Source organism: Populus alba, chromosome 1 (genome assembly GCF_005239225.2).
Source record: "Populus alba chromosome 1, ASM523922v2, whole genome shotgun sequence".
NCBI classification, from domain to species: Eukaryota; Viridiplantae; Streptophyta; class Magnoliopsida; order Malpighiales; family Salicaceae; genus Populus; species Populus alba.
The window spans coordinates 11573004-11588620 of NC_133284.1; the positions used below are offsets into that span (position 1 = coordinate 11573004).

Genomic DNA, 15617 nt, shown 5'->3' on the forward strand with positions numbered 1-15617 from the left:
GCGCTTGACATTGAAATCTCTGTACCTACTTCGTCACATCCATCTGTAGCAAATCAGCCTTGATTATAAAATATTACGTAAAATAGATCTGACATTGACCGATTTTCCAAACATGATAAACAATTTAACTCTTTTAAAGAAGAAAAAACCTGCTGGTTTTTGCGCGCAGTTGAAAGAGGAGAGGGTAAAAATGCATCAGAGAACATTGTGGCCTATGATTTATTATTACTCTTTGGAATGGAAGAATGTAATAACGTTTTTGTTCTCCAGAACAAAAACCAAGTGAACTGGCCTTGGGGAATTTTTCAATGGATACATCTGACATTATACAACGACATAATTTAACTGGTTCGAAGGGGCTTTGACATCATTTTTATAAAAAAAAGAAACAGTAAATTGACCTTAATGTCTTTAAAGATAGAAATTATAAGGCTAGGGGCTTTTCCAATCTTTTTATTTTCATATGGTTTTTTTGTCATTAATGCACCACATGTAGGCGGCTTCTACACTTTCCAGGTGACACGTAAGCAGCCTTTCAAGTCATTAAATGGGGCATTTCGTTGCGGTGTTTGATTCGCAGAAACATTCCTTTCTAGAATGGGAGATGTGTGTGCTAGAAAAGTCGTCGTTTATCGCTGAATAGCTTTCTTCCTTTTCTTTCTTTGGCTTCTTCTCTCTCTCTTCACATTGATTTTCGGACCTATCCTCTAACTTTTCAAATCAACCCTTTATTTCTTTTCTTCTAATTACTATTTGCTCAATTTTTATGATTATGTAATTGTAATTTTTTTTTAATTTACCCCCCTTCAATTTTTTAAATGGTCAAATTTCATTATTTTGGTTGTTATTATTTTTTTACTTATAATGATTTTTTAAAGTTGATTATTTTTGCAAATTCATCTTTTTTTATTTTTTTCAATACAAAATTTGATCCCCATTCTAGGAAAGATTTTAAAATTGATATTTTCTTTTTATTTTTATTATTTTAGTTTTTTCTTAAGAAAGATTTTAAAAATTAATATTTTATTCTTTATTCATACTTTAATATTAAATTTATTGGAAATTAAAACTTTATAATTAGATTCAAATTAGAATTTTATGTATTTCAAGTTTGAGAATATTAACTTAAATTTATAACATTCGTTTAAGTTTATTTTTTTTTAAGTTTATATTTTGATAATATTACCCCTTAATTTTATTTGAATAGAGATTAGGCTCAATTATTATTGTTGTTTTTTTTTTTTCTTTTTTGTTTTTTTTTTGGCTTTCCATGAGGTTTTTCTTAATTTTAATTTTAGCAAGCTTGTCTAGCTGATAAAAATACTTGTCTAGTTCGCTGGACCAATTAAAAATGACAAATAACGAAAAAAACAAAAATCATTTTCCCGCTTCTTCTGCTCTAAATTTCAAATGTATTCAAGAACCCCTCCATCCAAAAAAGAAAAAAAAAATCTGCACACAAACAAAACCTCTCCATTTCTCTCCGATCCCAACTAACTGATTTCCCGGGTTTCTCAACTCGGAAACCCTAAACCGTCCATACCACACACAATTCCAATTAACTCACAGTACACAATTAAACTCCCTTTTCAAATCCAAGGTTTTTCTCTTTCAATAAGAATGTATGTAAAGGAGATATGTTTAGAGGGTTCAAATCTTACGCAACAAAACAGTTGTACAAGGATTTGACCCCTTTTTCAATGCAATCACGGGGCTGAACGGGTCGGGCAAGTCGAATATTTTGGATTCGATTTGCTTTGTCTTAGGTATAACTAATCTGCAGCAAGTTAGGGCTTCGAATTTGCAGGAGTTAGTGTACAAGCAAGGACAAGCAGGGATCACTAAAGCAACAGTGTCAAATCGTGTTCGATAATTCTGACAGGAGCAGGAGTCCTCTTGGGTACGAGAATCATTCTGAGATTACTGTTTACAAACAGGTTAGTTTTCTCAAAAAATAAATTAAGGGTTTATAATATGAGGGCTTGGTGATTTTTTGAGAGAATGAAGTATTTTTGTGCAAGTAATAGCTATCTTGTCAGAGGCGAGAGAAAGGTTTGGTTTTGTTCACGCAATCACCATTCTGATAATAAGAGTTTCTCATTCATAAAATAAATAAATAAACATTTTGCAAGTGGGTTTTATGGTGAAGCTGGTCAGCTTCCATAGCCTTGTTTTAAATGAAAATTATGGTTCCGTATGTTTTTGCTGTATTTGGTGATCGCTTCAAAGACCAAACTAGAATGTTACTGAAGTGAACAATATACTTTAGACATGAGAGAATGGCACTGATACCTGGTGATTGCGTATCTTTATGCTCAATAAATAAAGGCTGGTGGTTATCACGAGGTTATCGAGCTACTCATGGAAAAAAAGACACTTTCATGGTCATGACTCTTTGAATTTAATTCAACTTGTGTGCTTTGATGGGTTGATTTGATATATGTGAAGGATTTATATTTGTATTTGCAGATTGTGGTTGGTGGAAGGAACAAGTATTTGATCAATGGAAAGCTAGCCCAGCCTAGCCAAGTTCAAAAACCTTTTTCATTCAGTGCAGCTGAATGTTAACAATCCACATTTTTCTCATTTATGCAAGGACGTATTACTAAGGTCTTAAATATGAAACCTCCAGAGATCTTATCTATGCTTGAAGAGGCTGCTGGGACAAGAATGTATGAGACAAAGAAAGAGTCTGCATTGAAAACACTAGAGAAGAACAGAGCAAGGTGGTTGAAATTAACAAGCTTCTTGACCAGGAGATACTTCCAGCTCTGGAAAAGTTGAGGAAGGAGAGGATGCAATATATGCAATGGGCCAATGGCAATGCTGAATTAGATCGACTCAAAAGGTTTTGTGTTGCTTATGATTATGTTCAAGCAGAGAAAATCAGAGACAGTGCAGTTGGTGAGGTGGAACAGAATGAAGGCCAAAATTGCTGAGATTGACCGTAATGCAGATCGAATGCGGGTGGAAATACAACAAAAGGAGACCGAAGTATCAAAAACTGACTGCTGAAAAGGAAGCCAGTATGGGGTGGGGAAGCAAAAACTCTGTCAGAGAATGTAGATGTGCTCGCTCAAGATCTTGTGCGAGAGTATCTGTGTTGAATAACAAAGAGGATACTTTAAGGTGTGAACAGGAGAATGCTGAAAAGGTGATGAGGCAATGCTTGCTAATTTGGATGTTTATTTTATTTTTATGTGCTCTAGCTTTGTGTATTTTGCTTCTAGTAATTGTTTAAGTTTTCTTCTTGTCTTTTTGTTTTTTAATGATTTTTTCAATGACCTGGGAGTTTTCATATCACATTTACATGGCACTTTGATGCTACCAGATTGTTCATAGTATTGAAGACTTGAAGCAGTCTGTAGAAGAGAGGGCCACTGCTGTTAAAAAGTCTGAAGAAGGAGCAGCTGATCTCAAAAAGAGAGTTGAAGATTTTTCCAAGAGTTTGGAAAATTATGAGAAGGAATACCAAGTGAGTATTCATGCTTGCTTATTTACTTCATTTTACTCCATTGAAACAGATAGCTAATGCATTTTATGAGCAAACCAAGTAATGAATGAGAGAGTTTAGTTGCTATGGATAGGGTGTACTCGCTGGGAAGAGCATGGTGATGAAGAGAAATGCCTTGAAGATCAACTGGGTGAAGCAAAAGGTTACAGTTGGAAATGCTGAGACAGAATTGAAACAATTGAAAACAAAAATTAACCATTGTGAGAGAGAGCTGAAAGAGAAAACACATCAGTTAATGTCAAAGTGTGAAGAAGCTGCTGCTGTACAGAATGAGCTTAGTGCTAGAAGAAAGATGTGGAAAATGCTAAATCGGCAATGGAATCTCTTCCATATAAGGAAGGCCAGATGGAAGCTTTACAGAAGGTCTGCTTGCTTCCTCATGATGACATTTCGCCTTCAGCACCTATACATTTCCTTATAGTTAAATGCTTTTGTTAATCAAAACTTTTCTTCAGGATCGTGCATCTGAATTGGAACTAGTGCAGAAGTTGAAAGATGAAATACGAGAGCTTTCAGCGCAACTATCAAATCTTCAATTCACATACCGGGATCCTGTGAGAAACTTTGATAGGTCAAAAGTAAAAGGCGTGGTAGCTAAACTTATTAAAGTAAAGGACAGATCCACAATGACTGCCCTGGAGGTCAGGAATGCATATATCTCATAATTGGTTTTGTCACAAAAAAATTTGTATGAGTAAGCTCTTACTTGAGTTGATTATCAGGTTACTGCAGGTGGAAAGTTATTTAATGTTGTTGTAGACACTGAGAGCACTGGAAAACAACTTCTTCAAAATGGTGATCTCCGTAGAAGAGTCACAATTGTCCCCTTAAATAAAATTCAATCACATACTGTACACCCTAGGATTCAGCAGGCTGCTGTTAGATTGGTTAGTTGTTGCTTTCACTACCTTTCCATGATTTAGTGCCATTGTTTTGTTCTCCTTATTTGATTTTTATCATTGTATTTTCAGGTTGGCAAGGAGAATGCAGAACTGGCACTTTCTTTGGTTGGCTATGATGAGGAATTGAAGGTGTGTCACCCCAGGCCTGCTCATCACATCAAGCGTGTCCACTTCATGCTTCTCATTTATAGTTTGTTGGTTATGTTGATTGTGGAAGATCCACAAATTATTCATGCCGTGAACGAGCCATGTCATGCAATTATTTGTGCACATTTTTTAATCTACCTCTACCTCTATCTGAATCTAAATCTCCTGTCTCTTCGGTACTGTTTCCCTTCCACTTTTGATTTTTGCTGCAGACTGCTATGGAATATGTTTTTGGTTCAACATTTGTTTGCAAAACCATGGATGCTGCAAAGGAGGTATGGCCATCTTTGCTAAAGGACTTGAAGTTTGGGGGGGGGGGGTGTATTGTGATAACCTTGACCATTTAGAACCATTATCCTAAACTTTAGTCCACTATTACAGTGTTCCTGCAACTTTGTTTCTTCTTTGCTTATAGTTATAGATACATCTTTCTTCCCCATCATTCTCAGAGCAAACTTTACTTAAAACTTCTTCTTAGGTTGCTTTCAGTCGAGAAATCCGCACTCCTAGTGTCACTCTTGAAGGCGACATCTTCCAGCCAAGCGGTCTTTTAACTGGCGGAAGCCGCATGTAAGTTGCTTTTTAGCTTACTCTGACAGATGAAATTCCTTACAGTCATGAACATGATGTGAAAGACCTTTTCTTTTGATTTGTCACCTAAATTTTAATTGTTTTCTTTTTTCTATTATTTGCTCCACCAAACCACAGCTATTGTTTATTTAAATTTGCATTAAATGAAGCTTTCAAGGTTATACACATTCTTTCTGTCACAGGGGTGGAGGCTATCTGTTAAGGCAACTCCATGAATTGGCAGAGGCTGAATCAAATCTTCTACTACATCAGAGAAGGTTATCTGAAATTGAAGCAAAGGTAGAGTTCATTCCCTTTCGTCATGCATAAAAATGAAAGGAATAGAAGAAGATAATTATTGTACTTGTAAAGATATTTATTCCCTTTGTTCAACATGTGAAGGATGCTTTCTTACTTCACATCACGTGGAATCTATCTGTCTATTTGAACCATTTATATCCTTTCTGAAGCGATCAATGGGCATATTGATGCACTATGTGTTTGAATAAAAATATGTCTCACTTAAAGCGATGATTAGAAATTGATGGTAGGATTTGCTGGAAACTTTTCCTCATTAAATGTTGATACAAGTTGCTCCATCAGCTGCTTTCTGATATGATTCCTATGTTGTAAATCAACTCTACTCCCTAACTATTATTTGTTTATTATGCCAAATTTGAGAGTTAATGCTGTGATTGATACATGGAGGATGCTGATTTGTGCTTCATTTTCCTTATGTAATAACACACCTTTCATTATCATTTTTAATAGTTTTGAGTTTTGACATTCAAGATTCACATTGCTTCTCATCTTAAAATTGCAGATTACAGAGCTCTTGCCAGTTCATAAAAAGTTTGCGGACCTTAAAAAACAGCTAGAACTTAAACTGTATGATCTTTCGTTATTTCAGGGAAGGGCTGAGCAAAACGAGCACCACAAGGTTTGTAATTTTTTTTATTTCCTTCATAGCGTGTCTTAACCGGTTTATTTTGGTCATCATGATGTCCCCTTCAGGTGTCAAGCATAAGTTCACTTACATTTTTTAGTTCTTGTTTGCTGGTTTGTTTTGTGGGTAAATAGCTTGGTGAAGTGGTAAAGAAGATTGAACAGGAGCTTGAAGAAGCAAAGTTTGCAGCCAAAGAAAAGGAAATTTTGTATAATGAGTGTGTTAGTGTAGTTTCAAAGCTTGAGAAATCAATCAAAGAGCACGATAATAACCGAGAAGACAGGCTCAAAAACTTGGAGAAACAAATTAAGGCTACAAAAACACAAATGAAGTCAGCTTCAAAGGACCTCAAGGTAGGTTTCAATATTGCTGATCTTTTACTGGACTTTTTGTATGGAATTAATCTGCTATTCTGCATATTTTATACCTTTTAAATTGTCGCAACTCCATTATTTCTCACACCGCAATTAATTTCCCCTAGCCAAAAATCCTGATCAGCAATACTGTAGTTCTTCATGCCAGTTACTTGTGGAATTTATGATGCATTAAGCCTTTATTGGACATCAATATCCATTTGACCTTTCATATGTTTGTCTCATCAATTTGAACTTATAGTCCCTTTCCAGAAAGTATATGTGGAGATAAATCTAGTTGGACGTGTACTTTGGGACAGTTGAGGAAAGGACACTTGCTTGGATGGAGGAAAGAAAGGAAATTAAACCATTTTTTGGCAACTGGAACTTGAATCCTATACATGCTGTCTTTTTTAGTCAATTCGGTGATTACTTAATAGCTCTTTAACACCTCATGCATACTTTTTCTTGCTATTAGGGGCATGAAAATGAAAGAGAGAGACTTATCATGGAACAGGAAGCTGTCGTGAAAGAACATGCATCTTTGGAGAGTCAATTAGATTCTTTGAGAACACAAATCAGCCGTCTCAATTTTGAAATAGAAGAACAGAAAGCCAAGGTAAACTTGGATATCTGATTTGGAAAATTTGTCAGAGCCTGCTGTACATTTTATTACAATTTTCCTTCTTCTTGCAGGTTGCTTCCACACGTAATAATCATGATCAGGCTCAATCTGAGCTCGATTCAATCCGTCTAAAGATGTTGGAATGTGATTCCCAAATTAGTAGCATTCTCAAGGAGCAGCAAAAACTTCAACATAAACTTGGTGAGACAAAGCTTGAAAGGAAGAAGTTGGAGAATGAGGTAATTTGTTTAGAGCCCTCCTTATGTACTGTCCAAACTGTGACATTTTATTTATGCATTTCTAAATTTATGCAATAGGTGAAAAGAATGGAAATGGAGCAGAAAGATTGCTCTACGAAGGTAGACAGATTGATAGAGAAGCATGCCTGGATTGCTTCTGAGAAGCAGCTATTTGGGAGAAGTGGGACTGATTATGAATTTATGTCCCGCGATCCCACTAAAGCAAGGGAGGAACTTGAGAGATTGCAAGCGGAGCAATCAGGGTGTGTAACTTGCAAAGTTTTCAATTTGTGATTGCTCTAGTTATTACTGTAGTATCACTACTAATATTGTTATCTTTTGTGTCTCAAGAACATTTTTTTATCAGCCTGAGACCTTGAACCTTTTGATTCTCTGTCACATTTTCTTTTATCATTTGCAGACCAGAGAGCTGATTTCTTTTTCTTTTGTCTTTTTTTCTTTTATTTTTTATGCTGTATTTTTCACTGCTATGTAGGCTTGAGAAAAGGGTGAACAAGAAAGTTATGGCAATGTTCGAAAAGGCAGAAGACGAGTACAATGATTTGATGTCGAAGAAAAACATTATTGAGGTTGTTTACCCTGAATATACAAGCATTGCTGTACCTTAGCTTTTCTATACTTGTGCTAATTTTGTGTTTACCAGAATGACAAGTCTAAAATCAAGAAGGTGATTGAAGAGCTAGACGAGAAGAAGAAGGAGACTCTCAAAGTTACATGGGTTAAAGTAAACAAGTGAGGGTTTTTTTTTTTCCTCAATGCAAGATTTCTTGCTTCTGATGTGGTGTTTTGATTTTACCCCAGCACTCAATTGTTTTCAATATTTGTGATGGATGTTCTGATTCTGGATTTTACAAATATGGCCATACACATGCTTAAAAATTTCAATATTTTTCAGTGACTTCGGATCTATCTTTTCCACTCTATTGCCGGGCACCATGGCAAAGCTAGAACCTCCTGAAGGTTGCAGTTTCCTAGACGGTCTTGAGGTTCGTGTTGCTTTTGGAAGTGTCTGGAAACAGTCGTTGTCAGAACTAAGTGGAGGCCAACGCTCTCTGCTTGCTCTATCTCTAATCTTGGCATTGCTTCTCTTCAAGCCAGCTCCACTTTATATTCTAGATGAGGTATACTTAACTAAAATATTGCATTATTTTTTTTGGCTCTTGGAGAATTCCCCTTAACCTTTTTTACCCTTTTAGACACGTTGGATTTATTACTAAGTATATGTCATATTATGCCAGATAACTCCATACTTAATTTCCATAATAGGTAGTATAAGAAAGAGAACATTCTTTTTATAGTGGCTTTGTTGACAGAACATTGAAAGGCACTCAATGCTTGTGTACATCAAAAACACACATGCACAGGAACAAACTCACGATTTTTCTATGCCTAGCTATTTTATGGAATGCTTATGGTTTTATTTTTTGTTGGCCTCATGCTTGCTGGATTGTAATAGAAAGTTTTTACAAGATTGATTTGTCAATGATCTGATTCTTGAGGTTGTTGACAGGTTGATGCGGCTCTTGATTTAAGCCACACACAGAACATAGGGAGAATGATCAAAGCTCACTTCCCGCACTCCCAGGTCCAGTGGTTCTCTTCCGTGTTTAATGATAAATGAAAAAAATTCTAACACTGATAGGGCTTCAAGTCTGAGTTATAACCAGCAATGGTCAATTTCTTTCCTGAAGTTCATCTTTATTCTTAAGCCTACTTATATCTTAAAGTTCTTTCGTTTGGATTGTGTATTGTAGTTTATCGTGGTTTCACTGAAAGAAGGCATGTTCAACAATGCTAATGTTCTTTTCCGGACAAAATTTGTGGATGGTGTTTCCACTGTACAGAGGACTGTTGCCGCTAAGCAGAACAAGTGATTGCTTTAATATGGTCAGGTTCAATTGGTTATATTGCTTTAGTGGTACTTACAATCACTCTTTTATCGTTTACAGGGGATCTTATTTTTTTCAATTGATGTTGCTACTGATTATACTTCGGCAGATGGTGTAATACTAAGTTACTATTTTTTTTTTCTAGAACAGGGATGAGGAGTTTCAACCTTCTTAAATTCATGTTCTGAAGTTGTGTTGTTTGTAATTAAATGTCACTCGATAATATTGATACGGAGTGCTTGCCTTTCAGTCTCAAGCAACTGTCAAACTAAAATCTGTGCTATATGATCCATGGGATTTAAAAGCTCTTTTTATTGAATTAATTTATGTCTTTGGGTTGTAGCGGTTCATTTTCCTCCATCAATACTTGACCATTTATTGTATTGTTTATCCACCATTACCAAAACTGAAATTGGAGAACAACTACATCAACATGATCCCTAGCAAGGGTTGATGAAATGATTACAGTAATGATGATGTTACATGCACATTTGATTTCTCCCTTGTGAGTTGTGATTGCTTGTGTCCTAATGATTCAAACTTATGCTTGTTATGTTTATACAGCTTGTTTGTCCCCTAACTTGCCAATGGAGACTGCCATGGGGGTGCTGAAATTTAGCTGATTTTGAAATGCTGATGTTTTGTTTCAATGTCTCATCACACCATGTTAATTGTGAAAACATCTCGTTCTCTGTAGAATGTTGTATTTTGGTACCTCATAACTTATCTTTACTAATGGAATTTTCACTAGTCTCTTTCAATGTTGAAGCTAACCCTTGAACAATTGGGATTATAGGGACAAGTGCCATGGATGAGATGAAGCTCCGTTTGACAATCATTTCTTTTGATCAAACTGGACAGTCAATAACATCGCAGATCCACCCAGCAGAATCTGAATTTGAGATGATATGGATCAATTGGCTTGCTAACAACTAGCTGGTCTTACTACCTATTATCACGTGCTTGCTAATTGACTTTCTTCACATGCTTATCCTTCCTGCCGCATCATATTTCTTCCAAAACCAAGGTTCATAACAAAATTCTGTAAAAAAACCTCGGTTTTCTGTGTGCAAAGATGGTCACAAAAAGTACCTCCACCTTCACATGCACCACACGTTATAAGCCCAGGTGTGTTTTATACGGTATTTTCTTTTGTGTCGATGCTACAAATTGATCAACTTCTGATGGTTGCTGTCCTTCAAACTGAATGTTGATCGTTGTTTTACCAATTATTCACAATAGTCGACCGGCCACCATATATCATTGATGATGGACTATAGTGCCGGTAAACCGGACTGTGATGGGTGGCCTGCTGATGAGGTTCCATTAAAAGTCATTCTTATATCTTGCATGATAACCTAACTGTTAAAGTTAGTAAAATGACTGGGTATGCAAACAAATATTTTCCTAGTGTTATATATTTTGAAGAAAAGATAGAAAGAAAACACGTTTGTTTTTTTTATATATTCTCAGTGTGTTAACAAGTTCATATAAATATGAAACATTATAATTGTTAATAAAAATATATGTGTTAAAAAAACAATTATATTTTGAATCAAACTGAATAATTGTTTTATTTAGTTTTATCCCAATAATTACAAATATCAAAATTAATTATGAAAATTAAAAGAAATAAATTCAAAAAAGAATTAATTTCATTAACATATTGAGTTTCAAGTTCCAAGTGTTATCTTTTTATATTATAAATATTTATATAATAACATTAGGAAGCCTACTAAAAGAGCTTGTTTATCATGACTTTTACTTAATTTACTACATAATAAAAATCCACACTTTTAAACATTTAGAAGAGAGTGTTTCTTTTAAATGCAGGATACAAATATTTTTTATTTTTATTCATTTACAAACTACACCAACATCAGCCTCACATGCAAAATTGAATCGTACACAAAGTCATGGTTTCTATTAGATCATTGTCTTGGGCCATGTTACAGATTGAATTAATTATTTTTTAATGTAAAATAAAATATTTAGATATTGCTAATATGTTTTCAAGAATAAAAAACAATGTGAGGTTAACCTGATCAACTTGGTGGATCCAAATATAACCTGAATGATTAGTAAAAATATAGTTTAACTAAAAAAAATTCAAATCAATTTTTTTAAAATATTAAAACAACATATTGGATCGATCTATGTCAACTTACTAAATCCACGATCTAAGTTATAAGACAATGATAACCCTATAGAAAGTAAATCAAAATAAATTATGAAACTAAATTCTCAATAAAACTAATGTTGAAGAATGAAATTGAATTAAAAAACAAATAAAAAAGACCAAATAATCAAGGCTAACTTGAAAAACCCGTGACTTAAAACATGAGATCAAGATAACTTCATAGAAAACAAATTAAAACAAATTATGAATCCTAGTCTCAATCAACCTCATGTTGGGGGATAAAAAACAAAAAACTAAAGTATTGTTCTAGTGAACAATCTATAATCATTAAAAAAACACAAAAATATTAGTTTATTTATAATATTTTAAATTAAATAATTTTCAAATAATTTAAATTTAAATCAATAAAAAACAAAGGTGTGTGCCTACTTTAATTAAAAAGCCTAACATTTATATTTTTTTTATATTTTTTCTCAGAAGCGAACAATGTGTTGTCTGTTCTTTCTTTTCTTTTCTTTTCAAAGAAGTGGTTGACATGTCACCTACTATAATGTTTTTTGATAACATCAAATGATAGAAAATAAATGTCCAAGTTTTTGGACCCTAAAAACTTAAATTTTAAGTTATTTGTACCTGAAAACAACTACAAAACACCATAAAACTTTCAAAAATCATTTAACAACTCCAAAACACCTCAAAATCACTAAAAAAACAAAAATCAACTGAATTAAGGTAGTGTTTGAGAATGCGGTAGTAATTGCTTTTCAAAGTACATTTTCCTCTAAAATACATGAAAATAATATATTTTTTTATTTTTTAAAAAATATTTTTGAAATCAATATATCAAAACGATTTAAAAACATAAAAAATAAATTCAAAAAAATCATGAAACAAACAGCCCCTAAAAAGTCTAAACCAACCTAATCTACTTTTTCCAGCATGTTATTGAAAAAACTCACCATTATTAAACTCTTTTCATCTAATGGAACCCATTGACATGAAAATCATCTATTTTATTTGTTAAAATATGGATAATTATTTTCTCTTAGCCATCATTTTTTGCTTTCTTTTCTCAAATCCAGAGACTGAAAATGAGTAAAAAAAATTGTTGGATAAAAAATACAATCCTCAAAACTATCAGGAATGAAAAGTAGACAAAGTAAGATAAAGAGACTAAAAAACACTGATTCTTGAGAATTTGAAATTAACCATAAGGTTTCTCTTTGTTTTACTCTTTGGTATTTTTTGCTATTGGATTTGTTCTTTCTTTATCAAATGATACAAATTGTTCAATAATTTGTTCCTAAAAGGTTGTAACTGAAAAAACAAAAAGGTTTAAGGATGAAATTGAGAAAACAATTTGGTTACTCTAGATTGCTACAATGTTTTACCTATACGTTTTAGTATATTTTCTAACTATAAAAATAGCATGCACTACACTACGGATCAAACTAATGTTTTCTTGAACATACAAAAGAATGTCTAGGCCACATAAAACTCCTTGACATTGCCATTAAATATGGCATAGCGAGTCAACCTTAAAATCTTCTAATCCCACTCTTTACCTAGTATGAGCTTAAAATAAATAGTCTAGGAATTGCTCTGATATGACCCACTTGATTTGAAAAATGTAAAGATAATGTAAATGACAAATAAATACATGGTTTGAGTTTTTTTATTAAAAATCCAAGATGACATCTTTTTTTTTTTTTTTTTAATTTATTGAGATGATGATATTTGGATTGATTGAGTCAACCCATCAAACCTGCAAACCAAGTCATGGACACCACCGAGTTTAATAAATTTGTGTTTTTAAGACTATTTTTTTATTTAATTATAAGATAAAAAAAATAGTCTCTTAAAAAATTAAGTACCTATCTAATGACATAACATTTATTTAAGAACACAATAATCTTATGGAAAACACACTGAAACAAATCATGAAAGTCAATTCTTAATATGTTTTTTTTTTTCTAATTGAGAATTGAAAAGATGCTATTTATGCTTTATAAAATAAATTAAAAAGTGTATGAATTGAGAAATAAAAAAGAATTGTTAACACGAATTAAAAATTTACACGGGAAGCCAATCTTCATAGTTTAAATAAGAAATAGAAGTATATTCAAATGTTTTACATCAACTATCTCTTTTGTATTAAGTGTTTCCATTCATAATATTTTAGCAACTATTTATTATTGCCCATAACAAATGATTTTTACTTTTATAAAAACTTTATACAAATATAGCTAATTTGTATAAAATCTAAGAAGAAAAAGATTCAATACAAATCAAACTAATCTTTTTCAAAATATCATGTAATTAAAAAAAATATAAAAAAAACAATCATTATTTAAAAAAAAAACAAATTTAATAGAAACAATTAAGTACAAAAGATAGAAAAACGAAAAAAAGACCAAACATTGATGGATTAGGCCTTAATAAAAAAGCCCAAGTGTGCCTAGGCCTGAGTTTTTTTTTTCCTTGAAGTTTGCTCTTGTTTTTTTATTTTTTATTTTTTAAGTGAGTGAGAAGTTGCATGTAGTGAAAGGCGATCTGTCACTCATTATTATGTTTCTTGGTCACTTTGAGTGATTGGAAATTGGTTTTCAAGTTTTTGGACATTAAAAACTTAATTTTAAATCTTTTTTACATGAAAACACCTTAAAAACACCATAAAATCCTCCATAAACCATTTCCATTCCCTAAAACACTAAAAAATATATGAAAAATCAACCGAATAAAAAAAAATCTAAATGAAACCCAATCTACCTTTTAAGGCATGTTTATAGAAAAAACCATCATTATTGAACCTCTTTTATTGAATGAAATCTGTTGATGCTAAGAACGATGGGTTTCATTATTGAGATATGATTTTTTGATAACCTTCTCTCTTCTTCACAATTTTCATGCTACTTTTTCTTTCATATCTCAAACTCAAGGACTAAAATGTTATAGTGAAAAACTTTTGCACCAAAATTAAGATTTCACAACCAAAGGGATTATAGAGTAATAAAAAAGAAAGTAGGTGAACTAAACAAAACTTTTTTTTTTTTTATTGAACTTGAGAAATATTGACCTTGAGATCTCTCCTTGCTCACACTTTGGTCATTAAAACTTTTGTTTTTTTTATTGAATTTGCTATTGACCTTGAGATCTTTTTTGTTCACACTTTGGTCATCTTTTGTCATTTTTTTTTCCTCAATAATTTTTAATAAATTTGTCATTAATTTGGATATGAAAGAAAACAAAATATTCAAGAATAAAAATGATTTTTTTATTATGAATTATTACGGTGTTTTAATAAATTTTGTAATTTTATAGTTTACCATCACATTTTAACACAAGATTTTGAAAAAAAAAAAAAAAACCTGTTTGTTAAAGCCACCGCATCTACAGTAACACTGTACAAGCATTTTCGAAAACAGTTTTGCAAAACACCCCTTTGACACACTCGACATAATGGCAAGCGCGTACCTTTTCTTTAAAGCCACCAACCATGGCCGAAAAGTCTAGACACGAAGCGGCCTTCTAATTGAATGGCAACGGCTTCGACTTCGAAATCGTCTTCGATGGACTTTGAAATCGTCTTCGTTCTCAGTTTTCCATCTGAACCAATTTTCTTCATACAGATACGTGATCAAGGAGTCCATGTTTGCTTATTATATATACGTATGTTCTTAGCAAATGTGCTTTGTATTCCAAGAAAAATGGCTTCTAAGAAATTTGCGTGTTCTTGGAATGTTTTCTTGACTGTCATGCTGCTTCTGGTCTCTGCAATGGGATCAAGGGATCTGCCAAAGACCACCATGCCTCGTATGACTCGTAAGTAGTATCTGCTCTCTTTCTTTGTTCTTTAGAATAGTAGAGTTCTTGCAAGTATATAAAAGAATACTTGAAACAGATTATTTGAACATCTTCCTAGTAACATATCTTATAACAGTGAATTATATGATTTATTTATTTGTGTTCATACAGGCGAAAAGGCTTATCATCCTAGGAAACTTCAGGGACGGCAGTTTCCTAGAGGAGGAGTTCCTCGGGATGGCCATTACTAGGCTTCCCTTCCTAGGGTTCAATTAATTATATTTTCTTACCTCCTCTCCTGATTTGTGCCTGGCATTGACTATGCTTAGGGCTGAGCCTGATATCAAAAAATCCTGCCAGAATTGTAGCTGGAAAGAGAGAAATAAATGACTGAAGATAATATCTATTTTTTTTTTTAAATAAAAATATTGCAAAATATGTCTCTCCTACCGGCTAAGATTTATTAA

The 15617-nt window shown here is 33.0% G+C and overlaps 1 pseudogene; it reads left to right on the forward strand.

The window, feature by feature from the left end:
* The first annotated feature begins 1620 nt into the window (after positions 1-1620).
* On the forward strand, positions 1621-9480 carry LOC118038676 (structural maintenance of chromosomes protein 2-1-like; annotated as a pseudogene).
* Positions 9481-15617: the final 6137 nt, after the last annotated feature.